Source organism: Pseudorca crassidens, unplaced genomic scaffold (assembly GCF_039906515.1).
Source record: "Pseudorca crassidens isolate mPseCra1 unplaced genomic scaffold, mPseCra1.hap1 Scaffold_74, whole genome shotgun sequence".
Lineage (NCBI taxonomy): Eukaryota > Metazoa > Chordata > Mammalia > Artiodactyla > Delphinidae > Pseudorca > Pseudorca crassidens.
This window is the reverse complement of record NW_027136326.1, coordinates 507,819-528,129: the sequence shown is the minus strand read 5'-3', so window position 1 is coordinate 528,129 and position 20,311 is coordinate 507,819.

The following is a 20,311-nucleotide window of genomic DNA, read 5'->3' as shown; positions in this document are numbered from 1 at the left end:
GTCAGGTACATTCTTAGGCGTTTAATATGCGGTGTTGAGTCCATTTCATTGAGCAAGGAGTAGCTCTTGTCTATTCCATATTTGGCTTAAGGAACTTTATCTGTGCTCATTTCAATCTCTGGTTTTATGCAGCACCCCAACTCACCTTTCCCCTTAAGCAAGCATAAGTTGGTTTTCTAAATTTGAGACCCTGTTCTGTTTTGGAATTCAGTTCCTGTGTAGCCAAGTTTACATTCCGTGTATTACTGATATCTTATGATGTTTCTTTTTCTGTGTGACTTATTTCAGTTAGAATCATCGTACCTGAATCCACTCATTATGCTGCTATGGGCCTGATGACATAGATTTCATTGCTGAGTGATACTGCATTGTACGTAAGTACCACAAGTTCTTTATCCATTTTTCACTTTCTGTGATATTGAACTTGTACGGTAAATGAGGTTCTTGTAAACAGAGGCGTCCCAAACTTTGGGGTGGCTGTGTCTTTTTGATTTTAATTTCCCTAAGCTATAGGACCATAAGTGGAAGTGCCCTAGGCTCTGTTGCTTTGTTTTTTAGATGTTTCAGGAAACACCATACACTTCTCCCGAGTGTCTGTTGGCAATTTACATCCCGCCCATCAGCATAACAAGGCTTCCAGTTCTCCATGGCCTGTCCTGCCTTTCTGGATTTTACACTTTTTTCAGATGGCCCTTTTGACCGGGGGGAAGTGAGACTTCATTGTAGTGCAGATTTCCTTTGCAAGCTTGCTTGGTTGGCCAAAAAGGACGTATGCGTTTTTTCCTGAATATATTCAGGAAAAAACGCATACGCCCTTTTTGGCCAAGTGCATCATTGTGGACGTTCTGCCTCTTTTCCTATGCTTTCAATGCAATTCAAGTCTACCTTCTGAAATCGGTTTCCTGCAATTCTGCCCCGCTTTCAAGTCCTCTTGGCAGCCTTACTTCAGTATATTTTTGGACGATAGCTGTCATTTATAACTCTGCAGGTTTGTGAATTACAGTGCCCCTGAGCTCCTTTCTTCAACTCGCTTTCTTGTGAGCTGGCCGCAACACCGCAGGATGGCTTCAGGCCCTAATCTGGTTCCGGCACGGCACGCTGAGCCTTTGGTTATTTCCTCTTCCTGGTGGGAAATGAGAGTTAAATTTGCCCGTCCAGACACCTCCAGCTAGTCTCTCATTGGTTCTCGCTATTCCTGTTCATCTTCCGCAGAAATTGCAAACTGGGCCCAACTGCAGGTTAAAGGCGCTGACTCTCCAAGTCGGGAGAGTGTTAGTAAAGCGTCTGGAATGTTGCACCCGAGTACCAGGGGAGGAAAACTGAGACATATTTGAACAGGTCTCCCGATCACACGGTTGATCATACTCTGGGTTCCACATGCATGTTTTAGCTGAAGGAAGAATAACTTAAACCTGGAGAGTTGAGACCCGTGGAATGGGTACCATGCAATATGACTTCAAAGGGTCTTCATTTGCTCACCGAACCGCTCCAATCCTATCACTGCTGCGTTTATGCCCCTGTACACATGCTTGATTCTCTTTCGGAGACATAGCAATCCATAGGTTTTAAGATACTTACTAGTCAGGTACATTCTTAGGCGTTTAATATGGGGAGTTGAGTCCATTTCGTTGAGCAAGGAGTAGCTCTTGTCTATTCCATATTTGGCTTAAGGAACTTTATCTGTGCTCATTTCAATCTCTGGTTTTATGCAGCACCCCAACTCACCTTTCCCCTTAAGCAAGCATATGTTGATTTTCTAAATTTGAGACCCTGTTCTCTTTTGGAATTCAGTTCCTCTGTAGCCAAGTTTACATTCCGTGTATTAGTGATATCTTATGATGTTTCTTTTTCTGTGTGACTTATTTCAGTTAGAATCATCGTACCTGAATCCACTCATTATGCTGCTACGGGCCTGATGACATAGATTTCATTGCTGAGTGATATTGTTTGTAAGTAAATACCACAACTTCTTTATCCATTTTTCACTTTGTGCGATGTTGAACTTGTACTGTCAACGAGGTTCTAGTAAACAGAGGCGTCCCAAACTTTGGGGTGGCTGTGTCTTTTTGATTTTAATTTCCCTAAGCTATAGGACCATAAGTGGAAGTGCCCTAGGCTCTGTTGCTTTCTTTTTTAGATGTTTCAGGAAACACCATACACTTGTCCCGAGTGTCTGTTGGCAATTTATATCCCGTCCATCAGCATAACAAGGCTCCCAGTTCTCCATGGCCTGTCCTGCCTTTCTGGATTTTACACTTTTTTCAGATGGCCCTTTTGACCGGGGGGAAGTGAGACTTCATTTTAGTGTAGATTTCCTTTGCAAGCTTGCTTGGTTGGCCAAAAAGGGCGTATGCGTTTTTTCCTGAATATATTCAGGAAAAAACGCATACGCCCTTTTTGGCCAAGTGCGTCATTGTGGACGTTCTGCCTCTTTTCCTATGCTTCAAATGCAATTCCAGTCTACCTCCTGAAATCGGTTTTCTACAATTCTGCCCCGCTTTCAAGTCCTCTTGGCAGCCTTACTTCAGTATATTTTTGGACGATAGCTGTCATTTATAACTCTGCAGGTTTGTGAATTACAGTGTCCCTGAGCTCCTTTCTTCAACTCGCTTTCTTTTGAGCTGGCCGCAACCCCGCAGGATGGCTACAGGCCCTAATCTGGTTCCGGCACGGCATGCTGAGCCTTTGGTTATTTCGTCTTCCTGGTGGGAAATGAGAGTTAAATTTGCCCGTCCAGACACCTCCAGCTAGTCTCTCATTGGTTCTCCCTATTCCTGTTCATCTTCCGCAGAAATTGCAAACTGGGCCAAACAGGAGGTTAAAGGCGCTGACTGTCCAAGTGGGGAGAGTGTTAGTAAAGCGTCTGGAATGTTGCACCCGAGTACCAGGGGAGGAAAACTGAGACATATTTGAACACGTATCCCGATCACATGGTTGATCATGCTCTAAGTTCCACATGCATATTTTAGCTGAAGAAAGAATACCTTAAACCTGGGTAGTTGAAACCCGTGGAATGGGTACCATGCAATATGACTTCAAAGTGTCTTCATTTGCTCAGCGAACCTCTCCAATCCTATCACTGCTGCATTTATGCCCCTGTACACATGCTTGATTCTCTTTCGGAGACTTAGCAATCCATAGGTTTTACGATCCTTACTAGTCAGGTACATTCTTAGGCGTTTAATATGCGGTGTTGAGTCCATTTCGTTGAGCAAGGAGTAGCTCTTGTCTATTCCATATTTGGCTTAAGGAACTTTATCTGTGCTCATTTCAATCTCTGGTTTTATGCAGCACCCCAACTCACCTTTCCCCTTAAGCAAGCATAAGTTGGTTTTCTAAATTTGAGACCCTGTTCTGTTCTGTAATTCAGTTCCTGTGTAGCCAAGTTTACATTCCGTGTATTAGTGATATCTTATGATGTTTCTTTTTCTGTGTGACTTATTTCAGTTAGAATCATCATACCTGAATCCACTCATTGTGCTGCTAAGGGCCTGATGACATAGATTTCATTGCTGAGTGATATTGCTTTGTAAGTAAATACCACAACTTCTTTATCCATTTTTCACTTTCTGCCATGTTGAACTTGTACTGTAAACGAGGTTCTTGTAAACAGAAGCGTCCCAAACTTTGGGGTGGCTGTGTCTTTTTGATTTTAATTTCCCTAAGCTATAGGACCATAAGTGGAAGTGCCCTAGGCTCTGTTGCTTTGTTTTTTAGATGTTTCAGGAAACACCATACACTTGTCCCGAGTGTCTGTTGGCAATTTACATCCCGCCCATCAGCATAACAAGGCTCCCAGTTCTCCATGGCCTGTCCTGCCTTTCTGGATTTTACACTTTTTTCAGATGGCCCTTTTGACCAGGGGGAAGTGAGACTTCATTGTAGTGCAGATTTCCTTTGCAAGCTTGCTTGGTTGGCCAAAAAGGGCGTATGCGTTTTTTCCTGAATATATTCAGGAAAAAACGCATACGCCCTTTTTGGCCAAGTGCATCATTGTGGACGTTCTGCCTCTTTTCCTATGTTTTCAATGCAATTCCAGTCTACCTCCTGAAATCGGTTTCCTGCAATGCTGCCCCGCTTTCAAGTCCTCTTGGCAGCCTTACTTCAGTATATTTTTGGACGATAGCTGTCATTTATAACTCTGCAGGTTTGTGAATTACAGTGCCCCTGAGCTCCTTTCTTCAACTCGCTTTCTTTTGAGCTGACCGCAACACCGCAGGATGGCTTCAGGCCCTAATCTGGTTCCGGCACGGCACGCTGAGCCTTTGGTTATTTCCTCTTCCTGGTGGGAAATGAGAGTTAAATTTGCCCGTCCAGACAACTCCAGCTAGTCTCTCATTGGTTCTCCCTATTCCTGTTCATCTTCCGCAGAAATTGCAAACTGGGCCAAACAGGAGGTTAAAGGCGCTGACTGTCCAAGTGGGGAGAGTGTTAGTAAAGCGTCTGGAATGTTGCACCCGAGTACCAGGGGAGGAAAACTGAGACATATTTGAACACGTATCCCGATCACATGGTTGATCATGCTCTAGGTTCCACATGCATATTTTAGCTGAAGGAAGAATACCTTAAACCTGGGTAGTTGAAACCCGTGGAATGGGTACCATGCAATATGACTTCAAAGTGTCTTCATTTGCTCACCGAACCTCTCCAATCCTATCACTGCTGTGTTTATGCCCCTGTACACATGCTTGATTCTCTTTCGGAGACATAGCAATCCATAGGTTTTACGATCCTTACTAGTCTGGTACATTCTTAGGCGTTTAATATGCGGTGTTGAGTCCATTTCGTTGAGCAAGGAGTAGCTCTTGTCTATTCCATATTTGGCTTAAGGAACTTTATCTGTGCTCATTTCAATCTCTGGTTTTATGCAGCACCCCAACTCACCTTTCCCCTTAAGCAAGCATAAGTTGGTTTTCTAAATTTGAGACCCTGTTCTGTTTTGGAATTCAGTTCCTGTGTAGCCAAGATAACATTCCGTGTATTAGTGATATCTTATGATGTTTCTTTTTCTGTGTGACTTATTTCAGTTAGAATCATCGTACCTGAATCCACTCATTATGCTGCTACGGGCCTGATGAAACAGATTTCATTGCTGAGTGATACTGCATTGTACGTAAGTACCACAAGTTCTTTATCCATTTTTCACTTTCTGTGATATTGAACTTGTACGGTAAACGAGGTTCTTGTAAACAGAGGCGTCCCAAACTTTGGGGTGGCTGTGTCTTTTTGATTTTAATTTCCCTAATCTATAGGACTATAAGTGGAAGTGCCCTAGGCTCTGTTGCTTTGTTTTTTATATGTTTCAGGAAACACCATACACTTCTCCCGAGTGTCTGTTGGCAATTTACATCCCGCCCATCAGCATAACAAGGCTCCCAGTTCTCCATGGCCTGTCCTGCCTTTCTAGATTTTACACTTTTTTCAGATGGCCCTTTTGACCGGGGGGAAGTGAGACTTCATTGTAGTGCAGATTTCCTTTGCAAGCTTGCTTGGTTGGCCAAAAAGTGCGTATGCGTTTTTTCCTGAATATATTCAGGAAAAAACGCATACGCCCTTTTTGGCCAAGTGCATCATTGTGGACGTTCTGCCTCTTTTCCTATGCTTTCAATGCAATTCCAGTGTACCTCCTGAAATCGGTTTCCTGCAATTCTGCCCCGCTTTCAAGTCCTCTTGGCAGCCTTACTTCAGTATATTTTTGGACGATAGCTGTCATTTATAACTCTGCAGGTTTGTGCATTACAGTGCCCCTGAGCTCCTTTCTTCAACTCGCTTTCTTGTGAGCTGGCCGCAACACCGCAGGATGGCTTCAGGCCCTAATCTGGTTCCGGCACGGCACGCTGAGCCTTTGGTTAATTCCTCTTCCTGGTGGGAAATGAGAGTTAAATTTGCCCGTCCAGACTCCTCCAGCTAGTCTCTCATTGGTTCTCGCTATTCCTGTTCATCTTCCGCAGAAATTGCAAACTGGGCCAAACAGGAGGTTAAAGGGACTGACTCTCCAAGTCGGGAGAGTGTTAGTAAAGCGTCTGGAATGTTGCACCCGAGTACCAGGGTACGAAAACTGAGACATATTTGAACACGTCTCCCGATCACATGTTTGATCATACTCTAGGTTCCACATGCATGTTTTAGCTGCAGGAAGAATACCTTAAACCTGGGTAGTTGAAACCCGTGGAATGGGTACCATGCAATATGACTTCAAAGGGTCTTCATTTGCTCACCGAACCTCTCCAATCCTATCACTGCTGCGTTTATGCCCCTGTACACATGCTTGATTCTCTTTCGGAGACATAGCAATCCATAGGTTTTAAGATACTTACTAGTCAGGTACATTCTTAGGCGTTTAATATGGGGTGTTGAGTCCATTTCGTTGAGCAAGGAGTAGCTCTTGTCTATTCCATATTTGGCTTAAGGAACTTTATCTGTGCTCATTTCAATCTCTGGTTTTATGCAGCACCCCAACTCACCTTTCCCCTTAAGCAAGCATAAGTTGGTTTTCTAAATTTGAGACCCTGTTCTGTTCTGTAATTCAGTTCCTGTGTAGCCAAGGTTACATTCCGTGTATTAGTGATATCTTATGATGTTTCTTTTTCTGTGTGACTTATTTCAGTTAGAATCACCATACCTGAATCCACTCATTGTGCTACTAAGGGCCTGATGACATAGATTTCATTGCTGAGTGATATTGCTTTGTAAGTAAATACCACAACTTCTTTATCCATTTTTCACTTTCTGCGATGTTGAACTTGTACTGTAAACGAGGTTCTTGTAAACAGAGGCGTCCCAAACTTTGGGGTGGCTGTGTCTTTTTGATTTTAATTTCCCTAAGCTATAGGACCATAAGTGGAAGTGCCCTAGGCTCTGTTGCTTTGTTTTTTAGATGTTTCAGGAAACACCATACACTTCTCCCGAGTGTCTGTTGGCAATTTACATCCCGCCCATCAGCATAACAAGGCTCCCAGTTCTCCATGGCCTGTCCTGCCTTTCTGGATTTTACACTTTTTTCAGATGGCCCTTTTGACCGGGGGGAAGTGAGACTTCATTGTAGTGCAGATTTCCTTTGCAAGCTTGCTTGGTTGGCCAAAAAGTGCGTATGCGTTTTTTCCTGAATATATTCAGGAAAAAACGCATACGCCCTTTTTGGCCAAGTGCATCATTGTGGACGTTCTGCCTCTTTTCCTATGCTTTCAATGCAATTCCACTCTACCTCCTGAAATCGGTTTCCTGCAATTCTGCCCCGCTTTCAAGTCCTCTTGGCAGCCTTACTTCAGTATATTTTTGGACGATAGCTGTCATTTATAACTCTGCAGGTTTGTGAATTACAGTGCCCCTGAGCTCCTTTCTTCAACTCGCTTTCTTGTGACCTGGCCGCAACACCGCAGGATGGCTTCAGGCCCTAATCTGGTTCCGGCACGGCATGCTGAGCCTTTGGTTAATTTCTCTTCCTTGTGGGAAATGAGAGTTAAATTAGCCCGTCCAGACACCTCCAGCTAGTCTCTCATTGGTTCTCCCTATTCCTGTTCATCTTCCGCAGAAATTGCAAACTGGGCCAAACAGGAGGTTAAAGGCGCTGACTCTCCAAGTGGGGAGAGTGTTAGTAAAGCGTCTGGAATGTTGCACCCGAGTACCAGGGGAGGAAAACTGAGACATATTTCAACACGTCTCCCGTTCACACGGTTCATCATACTCTGGGTTCCACATGCATGTTTTAGCTGAAGGAAGAATACCTTAAACCTTGGTAGTTGAGACCCGTGGAATGGGTACCAAGCAATATGACTTCAAAGGATCTTCATTTGCTCACCGAACCTCTCCAATCCTATCACTGCTGCGTTTATGCCCCTGTACACATGCTTGATTCTCTTTTGGAGACATAGCAATCCATAGGTTTTAAGATACTTACTAGTCAGGTACATTCTTAGGCGTTTAATATGGGGTGTTGAGTCCATTTCGTTGAGCAAGGAGTAGCTCTTGTCTATTCCATATTTGGCTTAAGGAACTTTATCTGTGCTCATTTCAATCTCTGGTTTTATGTAGCACCCCAACTCACCTTTCCCCTTAAGCAAGCATAAGTTGGTTTTCTAAATTTGAGACCCTGTTCTGTTTTGGAATTCAGTTCCTGTGTAGCCAAGTTTACATTCCATGTATTACTGATATCTTATGATGTTTCTTTTTCTGTGTGAATTATTTCAGTTAGAATCATCGTACCTGAATCCAGTCATTATGCTGCTACGGGCCTGATGACATAGATTTCATTGCTGAGTGATACTGCATTTTACATAAGTACCACAAGTTCTTTATCCATTTTTCACTTTCTGTGATACTGAACTTGTACTGTAAACGAGGTTCTTGTAAACAGAGGCGTCCCAAACTTTGGGGTGGCTGTGTCTTTTTGATTTTAATTTCCCTAAGCTATAGGACCATAAGTGGAAGTGCCCTAGGCTCTGTTGCTTTGTTTTTAAGATGTTTCAGGAAACACCATACACTTCTCCCGAGTGTCTGTTGGCAATTTACATCCCGCCCATCAGCATAACAAGGCTCCCAGTTCTCCATGGCCTGTCCTGCCTTTCTGGATTTTACACTTTTTTCAGATGGCCCTTTTGACCGGGGGGAAGTGAGACTTCATTGTAGTGCAGATTTCCTTTGCAAGTTTGCTTGGTTGGCCAAAAAGTGCGTATGCGTTTTTTCCTGAATATATTCAGGAAAAAACGCATACGCACTTTTTGGCCAAGTGCATCATTGTGGACGTTCTGCCTCTTTTCCTATGCTTTCAATGCAATTCCAGTCTACCTCCTGAAATCGGTTTCCTGCAATTCTGCCCCGCTTTCAAGTCCTCTTGGCAGCCTTACTTCAGTATATTTTTGGACGATAGCTGTCATTTATAACTCTGCAGGTTTGTGAATTACAGTGCCCCTGAGCTCCTTTCTTCAACTCGCTTTCTTGTGAGCTGGCCGCAACACCGCAGGATGGCTTCAGGCCCTAATCTGGTTCCGGCACGGCACGCTGAGCCTTTGGTTATTTCCCCTTCCTGGTGGAAATGAGAGTTAAATTTGCCCGTCCAGACACCTCCAGCTAGTCTCTCATTGGTTCTCCCTATTCCTGTTCATCTTCCGCAGAAATTGCAAACTGGGCCAAACAGGAGGTTAAAGGCGCTGACTCTCCAAGTGGGGAGAGTGTTAGTAAAGCGTCTGGAATGTTGCACCCGAGTACCAGGGGAGGAAACCTGAGACATATTTGAACACGTCTCCCATTCACACGGTTGATCATACTCTGGGTTCCACATGCATGTTTTAGCTGAAGGAGGAATACCTTAATCCTGGGTAGTTGAGACCCGTGGAATGGGTACCATGCAATAAGACTTCAAAGGGTCTTCATTTGCTCACCGAACCTCTCCAATCCTATCACTGCTGCGTTTATGCCCCTGTACACACGCTTGATTCTCTTTTGGGGACATAGCAATCCATAGGTTTTAAGATACTTACTAGTCAGGTACATTCTTAGGCGTTTAATATGGGGTGTTGAGTCCATTTCGTTGAGCAAGGAGTAGCTCTTGTCTATTCCATATTTGGCTTAAGGAACTTTATCTGTGCTCATTTCAATCTCTGGTTTTATGCAGCACCCCAACTCACCTTTCCCCTTAAGCAAGCATAAGTTGGTTTTCTAAATTTGATACCCTGTTCTGTTTTGGAATTCAGTTCCTGTGTAGCCAAGTTTACATTCCGTGTATTACTGATATCTTATGATGTTTCTTTTTCTGTGTGACTTATTTCCGTTAGAATCATCGTACCTGAATCCACTCATTATGCTGCTACGGGCCTGATGACATAGATTTCATTGCTGAGTGATACTGCATTGTATGTAAGTACCACAAGTTCTTTTTCCGTTTTTCACATTCTGCGATGTTGAACTTGTACTGTAAACGAGGTTCTTGTAAACAGAGGCGTCCCAAATTTTGGGGTGGCTGTGTCTTTTTGATTTTAATTTCCCTAAGCTATAGGACCATAAGTGGAAGTGCCCTAGGCTCTGTTGCTTTGTTTTTTAGATGTTTCAGGAAACACCATACACTTCTCCGGAGTGTCTGTTGGCAATTTACATCCCACCCATCAGCATAACAAGGCTCCCAGTTCTCCATGGCCTGTCCTGCCTTTCTGGATTTTACACTTTTTTCAGATGGCCCTTTTGACCGGGGGGAAGTGAGACTTCATTGTAGTGCAGATTTCCTTTGCAAGCTTGCTGGGTTGGCCAAAAAGGGCGTATGCGTTTTTTCCTGAATATATTCAGGAAAAAACGCATACGCCCTTTTTGGCCTAGTGCATCATTGTGGACGTTCTGCCTCTTTTCCTATGCTTTCAATGCAATTCCAGTCTACCTCCTGAAATCGGTTTCCTGCAATTCTGCCCCGCTTTCAAGTCCTCTTGGCAGCCTTACTTCAGTATATTTTTGGACGATAGCTGTCATTTATAACTCTGCAGGTTTGTGCATTACAGTGCCCCTGAGCTCCTTTCTTCAACTCGCTTTCTTGTGAGCTGGCCGCAACACCGCAGGATGGCTTCAGGCCCTAATCTGGTTCCGGCACGGCACGCTGAGCCTTTGGTTAATTCCTCTTCCTGGTGGGAAATGAGAGTTAAATTGGCCCGTCCAGACTCCTCCAGCTAGTCTGTCATTGGTTCTCGCTATTCCTGTTCATCTTCCGCAGAAATTGCAAACTGGGCCAAACAGGAGGTTAAAGGGACTGACTCTCCAAGTCGGGAGAGTGTTAGTAAAGCATCTGGAATGTTGCACCCGAGTACCAGGGTACGAAAACTGAGACATATTTGAACACGTCTCCCGATCACACGGTTGATCATACTCTAGGTTCCACATGCATGTTTTAGCTGCAGGAAGAATACCTTAAACCTGGGTAGTTGAAACCCGTGGAATGGGTACCATGCAATATGACTTCAAAGGGTCTTCATTTGCTCACCGAACCTCTCCAATCCTATCACTGCTGCGTTTATGCCCCTGTACACATGCTTGATTCTCTTTCGGAGACATAGCAATCCATAGGTTTTAAGATACTTACTAGTCAGGTACATTCTTAGGCGTTTAATATGGGGTGTTGAGTCCATTTCGTTGAGCAAGGAGTAGCTCTTGTCTATTCCATATTTGGCTTAAGGAACTTTATCTGTGCTCATTTCAATCTCTGGTTTTATGCAGCACCCCAACTCACCTTTCCCCTTAAGCAAGCATAAGTTGGTTTTCTAAATTTGAGACCCTGTTCTGTTCTGTAATTCAGTTCCTGTGTAGCCAAGTTTACATTCCGTGTATTACTGATATCTTATGATGTTTCTTTTTCTGTGTGACTTATTTCAGTTAGAATCATCATACCTGAATCCACTCATTGTGCTGCTAAGGGCCTGATGACATAGATTTCATTGCTGAGTGATATTGCTTTGTAAGTAAATACCACAAGTTCTTTATCCATTTTTCACTTTCTGTGATTCTGAACTTGTACGGTAAACGAGGTTCTTGTAAACAGAGGCATCCCAAATTTTGGGGTGGCTGTGTCTTTTTGATTTTAATTTCCCTAAGCTATAGGACCATAAGTGGAAGTGCCCTAGGCTCTGTTGCTTTGTTTTTTAGATGTTTCAGGAAACACCATACACTTCTCCCGAGTGTCTGTTGGCAATTTACATCCCGCCCATCAGCATAACAAGGCTCCCAGTTCTCCATGGCCTGTCCTGACTTTCTGGATTTTACACTTTTTTCAGATGGCCCTTTTGACTGGGGGGAAGTGAGACTTCATTGTAGTGCAGATTTCCTTTGCAAGCTTGCTTGGTTGGCCAAAAAGGGCGTATGCGTTTTTTCCTGAATATATTCAGGAAAAAACGCATACGCCCTTTTTGGCCAAGTGCATCATTGTGGACGTTCTGCCTCTTTTCCTATGCTTTCAATGCAATTCCAGTCTACCTCCTGAAATCGGTTTCCTGCAATTCTGCCCCGCTTTCAAGTCCTCTTGGCAGCCTTACTTCAGTATATTTTTGGACGATAGCTGTCATTTATAACTCTGCAGGTTTGTGAATTACAGTGCCCCTGAGCTCCTTTCTTCAACTCGCTTTCTTGTGAGCTGGCCGCAACACAGCAGGATGGCTTCAGGCCCTAGTCTGGTTCCGGCACGGCACGCTGAGCCTTTGGTTAATTCCTCTTCCTGGTTGGAAATGAGAGTTAAATTTGCCCGTCCAGACACCTCCAGCTAGTCTCTCATTGGTTCTCCCTATTCCTGTTCATCTTCCGCAGAATTTGCAAACTGGGCCAAACAGGAGGTTAAAGGCGCTGACTCTCCAAGTGGGGAGAGTGTTAGTAAAGCGTCTGGAATGTTGCACCCGAGTACCAGGGTACGAAAACTGAGACATATTTGAACACGTCTCCCGATCACATGGTTGATCATACTCTAGGTTCCACATGCATGTTTTAGCTGCAGGAAGAATACCTTAAACCTGGGTAGTTGAAACCCGTGGAATCGGTACCATGCAATATGACTTCAAAGGGTCTTCATTTGCTCACCGAACCTCTCCAATCCTATCACTGCTGCGTTTATGCCCCTGTACACACGCTTGATTCTCTTTTGGAGACATAGCAATCCATAGGTTTTAAGATACTTACTAGTCAGGTACATTCTTAGGCGTTTAATATGCGGTGTTGAGTCCATTTCGTTGAGCAAGGAGTAGCTCTTGTCTATTCCATATTTGGCTTAAGGAACTTTATCTGTGCTCATTTCAATCTCTGGTTTTATGCAGCACCCCAACTCACCTTTACCCTTAAGCAAGCATAAGTTGGTTTTCTAAATTTGAGACCCTGTTCTGTTCTGTAATTCAGTTCCTGTGTAGCCAAGTTTACATTCCGTGTATTACTGATATCTTATGATGTTTCTTTTTCTGTGTGACTTATTTCAGTTAGAATCATCATACCTGAATCCACTCATTGTGCTGCTAAGGGCCTGATGACATAGATTTCATTGCTGAGTGATATTGCTTTGTAAGTAAATACCACAACTTCTTTATCCATTTTTCACTTTCTGTGATTCTGAACTTGTACGGTAAATGAGGTTCTTGTAAACAGAGGCATCCCAAATTTTGGGGTGGCTGTGTCTTTTTGATTTTAATTTCCCTAAGCTTTAGGACCATAAGTGGAAGTGCCCTAGGCTCTGTTGCTTTGTTTTTTAGATGTTTCAGGAAACACCATACACTTCTCCCGAGTGTCTGTTGGCAATTTACATCCCGCCCATCAGCATAACAAGGCTCCCAGTTCTCCATGGCCTGTCCTGCCTTTCTGGATTTTACACTTTTTTCAGATGGCCCTTTTGACCGGGGGGAAGTGAGACTTCATTGTAGTGCAGATTTCCTTTGCAAGCTTGCTTGGTTGGCCAAAAAGGGCGTATGCGTTTTTTCCTGAATATATTCAGGAAAAAACGCATACGCCCTTTTTGGCCAAGTGCATCATTGTGGACGTTCTGCCTCTTTTCCTATGCTTTCAATGCAATTCCAGTCTACCTCCTGAAATCGGTTTCCTGCAATTCTGCCCCGCTTTCAAGTCCTCTTGGCAGCCTTACTTCAGTATATTTTTGGACGATAGCTGTCATTTATAACTCTGCAGGTTTGTGAATTACAGTATCCCTGAGCTCCTTTCTTCAACTCGCTTTCTTGTGAGCTGGCCGCAACACCGCAGGATGGCTTCAGGCCCTAATCTGGTTCCGGCACGGCACGCTGAGCCTTTGGTTAATTCCTCTTCCTGGTGGGAAATGAGAGTTAAATTTGCCCGTCCAGACACCTCCAGCTAGTCTCTCATTGGTTCTCGCTATTCCTGTTCATCTTCCGCAGAAATTGCAAACTGGGCCAAACAGGAGGTTAAAGGGACTGACTCTCCAAGTCGGGAGAGTGTTAGTAAAGCGTCTGGAATGTTGCACCCGAGTACCAGGGTACGAAAACTGAGACATATTTGAACACGTCTCCCGATCACATGGTTGATCATACTCTAGGTTCCACATGCATGTTTTAGCTGCAGGAAGAATACCTTAAACCTGGGTAGTTGAAACCCGTGGAATGGGTACCATGCAATATGACTTCAAAGGGTCTTCATTTGCTCACCGAACCTCTCCAATCCTATCACTGCTGCGTTTATGCCCCTGTACACACGCTTGATTCTCTTTTGGAGACATAGCAATCCATAGGTTTTAAGATACTTACTAGTCAGGTACATTCTTAGGCGTTTAATATGCGGTGTTGAGTCCATTTCGTTGAGCAAGGAGTAGCTCTTGTCTATTCCATATTTGGCTTAAGGAACTGTATCTGTGCTCATTTCAATCTCTGGTTTTATGCAGCACCCCAAATCACCTTTACCCTTAAGCAAGCATAAGTTGGTTTTCTAAATTTGAGACCCTGTTCTGTTCTGTAATTCAGTTCCTGTGTAGCCAAGTTTACATTCCATGTATTACTGATATCTTATGATGTTTCTTTTTCTGTGTGACTTATTTCAGTTAGAATCATCATACCTGAATCCACTCATTGTGCTGCTAAGGGCCTGATGACATAGATTTCATTGCTGAGTGATATTGCTTTGTAAGTAAATACCACAAGTTCTTTATCCATTTTTCACTTTCTGTGATTCTGAACTTGTACGGTAAACGAGGTTCTTGTAAACAGAGGCATCCCAAATTTTGGGGTGGCTGTGTCTTTTTGATTTTAATTTCCCTAAGCTTTAGGACCATAAGTGGAAGTGCCCTAGGCTCTGTTGCTTTGTTTTTTAGATGTTTCAGGAAACACCATACACTTCTCCCGAGTGTCTGTTGGCAATTTACATCCCGCCCATCAGCATAACAAGGCTCCCAGTTCTCCATGGCCTGTCCTGCCTTTCTGGATTTTACACTTTTTTCAGATGGCCCTTTTGACCGGGGGGAAGTGAGACTTCATTGTAGTGCAGATTTCCTTTGCAAGCTTGCTTGGTTGGCCAAAAAGGGCGTATGCGTTTTTTCCTGAATATATTCAGGAAAAAACGCATACGCCCTTTTTGGCCAAGTGCATCATTGTGGACGTTCTGCCTCTTTTCCTATGCTTTCAATGCAATTCCAGTCTACCTCCTGAAATCGGTTTCCTGCAATTCTGCCCCGCTTTCAAGTCCTCTTGGCAGCCTTACTTCAGTATATTTTTGGACGATAGCTGTCATTTATAACTCTGCAGGTTTGTGAATTACAGTATCCCTGAGCTCCTTTCTTCAACTCGCTTTCTTGTGAGCTGGCCGCAACACTGCAGGATGGCTTCAGGCCCTAATCTGGTTCCGGCACGGCACGCTGAGCCTTTGGTTAATTCCTCTTCCTGGTGGGAAATGAGAGTTAAATTTGCCCGTCCAGACACCTCCAGCTAGTCTCTCATTGGTTCTCGCTATTCCTGTTCATCTTCCGCAGAAATTGCAAACTGGGCCAAACAGGAGGTTAAAGGGACTGACTCTCCAAGTCGGGAGAGTGTTAGTAAAGCGTCTGGAATGTTGCACCCGAGTACCAGGGTACGAAAACTGAGACATATTTGAACACGTCTCCTGATCACATGGTTGATCATACTCTAGGTTCCACATGCATGTTTTAGCTGCAGGAAGAATACCTTAAACCTGGGTAGTTGAAACCCGTGGAATGGGTACCATGCAATATGAATTCAAAGGGTCTTCACTTGCTCACCGAACCTCTCCAATCCTATCACTGCTGCATTTATGCCCCTGTACACATGCTTGATTCTCTTTCGGAGACATAGCAATCCATAGGTTTTAAGATACTTACTAGTCAGGTACATTCTTAGGCGTTTAATTTGGGGTGTTGAGTCCATTTTGTTGAGCAAGGAGTAGCTCTTGTCTATTCCATATTTGGCTTAAGGAACTGTATCTGTGCTCATTTCAATCTCTGGTTTTATGCAGCACCCCAACTCACCTTTACCCTTAAGCAAGCATAAGTTGGTTTTCTAAATTTGAGACCCTGTTCTGTTCTGTAATTCAGTTCCTGTGTAGCCAAGTTTAAATTCCGTGTATTAGTGATATCTTATGATGTTTCTTTTTCTGTGTGACTTATTTCATTTAGAATCATCATACCTGAATCCATTCATTGTGCTGCTAAGGTACTGATGACATAGATTTCATTGCTGAGTGATATTGCTTTGTAAGTAAATACCACAACTTCTTTATCCATTTTTCAATTTCTGCGATGTTGAACTTGTACTGTAAACGAGGTTCTTGTAAACAGAGCCATTCCAAACTTTGGGGTGGCTGTGTCTTTTTGATTTTAATTTCCCTAAGCTATAGGACCATAAGTGGAAGTGCCCTAGGCTCTGTTGCTTTGTTTTTTAGATGTTTCAGGAAACACCATACTCTTCTCCCCAGTGTCTGTTGGCAATTTACATCCCGCCCATCAGCATAACAAGGCTCCCAGTTCTCCATGGCCTGTCCTGCCTTTCTGGATTTTACACTTTTTTCAGATGGCCCTTTTGACCGGGGAGAAGTGAGACTTCATTGTAGTGCAGATTTCCTTTGCAAGCTTGCTTTGTTGGCCAAAAAGGGCGTATGCGTTTTTTCCTGAATATATTCAGGAAAAAATGCATACGCCCTTTTTGGCCAAGTGCATCATTGTGGACGTTCTGCCTATTTTCCTATGCTTTCAATGCAATTCCAGTCTACCTCCTGAAATCGGTTTCCTGCAATTCTGCCCCGCTTTCAAGTCCTCTTGGCAGCCTTACTTCAGTATATTTTTGGACGATAACTGTCATTTATAACTCTGCAGGTTTGTGAATTACAGTGCCCCTGAGCTCCTTTCTTCAACTCGCTTTCTTTTGAGCTGGCCGCAACACCGCAGGATGACTTCAGGCCCTAATCTGGTTCCGGCACGGCACACTGAGCCTTTGGTTATTTCCTCTTCCTGGTGGGAAATGAGAGTTAAATTTGCCCGTCCAGACACCTCCAGCTAGTCTCTCATTGGTTCTCCCTATTCCTGTTCATCTTCCACAGAAATTGCAAACTGGGCCAAACAGGAGGTTAAAGGCGCTGACTCTCCAAGTGGGGAGAGTGTTAGTAAAGCGTCTGGAATGTTGCACCCGAGTACCAGGGGAGGAAAACTGAGACATATTTGAACACGTCTCCCGTTCACATGGTTGATCATACTCTGGGTTCCACATGCATGTTTTAGCTGAAGGATGAATAACTTAAACCTGGAGAGTTGAGACCCGTGTAATGGGTACCATGCAATATGACTTCAAAGTGTCTTCATTTGCTCACCGAACCTCTCCAATCCTATCACTGCTGCGTTTATGCCCCTGTACACATGCTTGATTCTCTTCCGGAGACATAGCAATCCATAGGTTTTAAGATACTTACTAGTCAGGTACATTCTTAGGCGTTTAATATGCGGTGTTGAGTCCATTTCGTTGAGCAAGGAGTAGCTCTTGTCTATTCCATATTTGGCTTAAGGAACTTTATCTGTGCTCATTTCAATCTCTGGTTTTATGCAGCACCCCAACTCACCTTTACCCTTAAGCAAGCATAAGTTGGTTTTCTAAATTTGAGACCCTGTTCTGTTCTGTAATTCAGTTCCTGTGTAGCCAAGTTTACATTCCGTGTATTAGTGATATCTTATGATGTTTCTTTTTCTGTGTGACTTATTTCCGTTAGAATCATCATACCTGAATCCACTCATTATGCTGCTAAGGGCCTGATGACATAGATTTCATTGCTGAGTGATATTGCTTTGTAAGTAAATACCACAACTTCTTTATCCATTTTTCACTTTCTGCGCTGTTGAACTTGTACTGTAAACGAGGTTCTTGTAAACAGAGGCGTCCCAAACTTTGGGGTGGCTGTGTCTTTTTGATTTTAATTTCCCTAAGCTATAGGACCATAAGTGGAAGTGCCCTAGGCTCTGTTGCTTTGTTTTTTAGATGTTTCAGGAAACACCATACACTTCTCCCGAGTGTCTGTTGGCAATTTACATCCCGCCCATCAGCATAACAAGGCTCCCAGTTCTCCATGGCCTGTCCTGCCTTTCTGGATTTTACACTTTTTTCAGATGGCCCTTTTGACCGGGGGGAAGTGAGACTTCATTGTAGTGCAGATTTCCTTTGCAAGCTTGCTTGGTTGGCCAAAAAGGGCGTATGCGTTTTTTTCTTGATATATTCAGGAAAAAACGCATACGCCCTTTTAGGCCAAGTGCATCATTGTGGACGTTCTGCCTCTTTTCCTATGCTTTCAATGCAATTCCAGTCTACCTCCTGAAATCGGTTTCCTGCAATTCTGCCCCGCTTTCAAGTCCTCTTGGCAGCCTTACTTCAGTATATTTTTGGACGATAGCTGTCATTTATAACTCTGCAGGTTTGTGAATTACAGTGCCCCTGAGCTCCTTTCTTCAACTCGCTTTCTTTTGACCTGGCCGCAACACCGCAGGATGGCTTCAGGCCCTAATCTGGTTCCGGCACGGCACGCTGAGCCTTTGGTTATTTCCTCTTCCTGGTGGGAAATGAGAGTTAAATTTGCCCGTCCAGACACCTCCAGCTAGTCTCTCATTGGTTCTCCCTATTCCTGTTCATCTTCCGCAGAAATTGCAAACTGGGCCAAACAGAAGGTTAAAGGCGCTGACTCTCCAAGTGGGGAGAGTGTTAGTAAAGCGTCTGGAATGTTGCACCCGAGTACCAGGGGAGGAAAACTGAGACATATTTGAACACGTCTCCCGTTCACACGGTTGATCATACTCTGGGTTCCACATGCATGTTTTAGCTGAAGGATGAATACCTTAAACCTGGAGAGTTGAGACCCGTGTAATGGGTACCATGCAATATGACTTCAAAGGGTCTTCATTTGCTCACCGAACCTCTCCAATCCTATCACTGCTGCGTTTATGCCCCTGTACACATGCTTGATTCTCTTCCGGAGACATAGCAATCCATAGGTTTTAAGATACTTACTAGTCAGGTACATTCTTAGGCGTTTAATATGCGGTGTTGAGTCCATTTCGTTGAGCAAGGAGTAGCTCTTGTCTATTCCATATTTGGCTTAAGGAACTTTATCTGTGCTCATTTCAATCTCTGGTTTTATGCAGCACCCCAACTCACCTTTACCCTTAAGCAAGCATAAGTTGGTTTTCTAAATTTGAGACCCTGTTCTGTTCTGTAATTCAGTTCCTGTGTAGCCAAGTTTACATTCCGTGTATTAGTGATATCTTATGATGTTTCTTTTTCTGTGTGACTTATTTCCGTTAGAATCATCATACCTGAATCCACTCATTATGCTGCTAAGGGCCTGATGACATAGATTTCATTGCTGAGTGATATTGCTTTGTAAGTAAATACCACAACTTCTTTATCCATTTTTCACTTTCTGCGCTGTTGAACTTGTACTGTAAACGAGGTTCTTGTAAACAGAGGCGTCCCAAACTTTGGGGTGGCTGTGTCTTTTTGATTTTAATTTCCCTAAGCTATAGGACCATAAGTGGAAGTGCCCTAGGCTCTGTTGCTTTGTTTTTTAGATGTTTCAGGAAACACCATACACTTCTCCCGAGTGTCTGTTGGCAATTTACATCCCGCCCATCAGCATAACAAGGCTCCCAGTTCTCCATGGCCTGTCCTGCCTTTCTGGATTTTACACTTTTTTCAGATGGCCCTTTTGACCGGGGGGAAGTGAGACTTCATTGTAGTGCAGATTTCCTTTGCAAGCTTGCTTGGTTGGCCAAAAAGGGCGTATGCGTTTTTTCCTTGATATATTCAGAAAAAAACGCATACGCCCTTTTAGGCCAAGTGCATCATTGTGGACGTTCTGCCTCTTTTCCTATGCTTTCAATGCAATTCCAGTCTACCTCCTGAAATCGGTTTCCTGCAATTCTGCCCCGCTTTCAAGTCCTCTTGGCAGCCTTACTTCAGTATATTTTTGGACGATAGCTGTCATTTATAACTCTGCAGGTTTGTGAATTACAGTGCCCCTGAGCTCCTTTCTTCAACTCGCTTTCTTTTGACCTGGCCGCAACACCGCAGGATGGCTTCAGGCCCTAATCTGGTTCCGGCACGGCACGCTGAGCCTTTGGTTATTTCCTCTTCCTGGTGGGAAATGAGAGTTAAATTTGCCCGTCCAGACACCTCCAGCTAGTCTCTGATTGGTTCTCCCTATTCCTGTTCATCTTCCGCAGAAATTGCAAACTGGGCCAAACAGAAGGTTAAAGGCGCTGACTCTCCAAGTGGGGAGAGTGTTAGTAAAGCGTCTGGAATGTTGCACCCGAGTACCAGGGGAGGAAAACTGAGACATATTTGAACACGTCTCCCGTTCACAC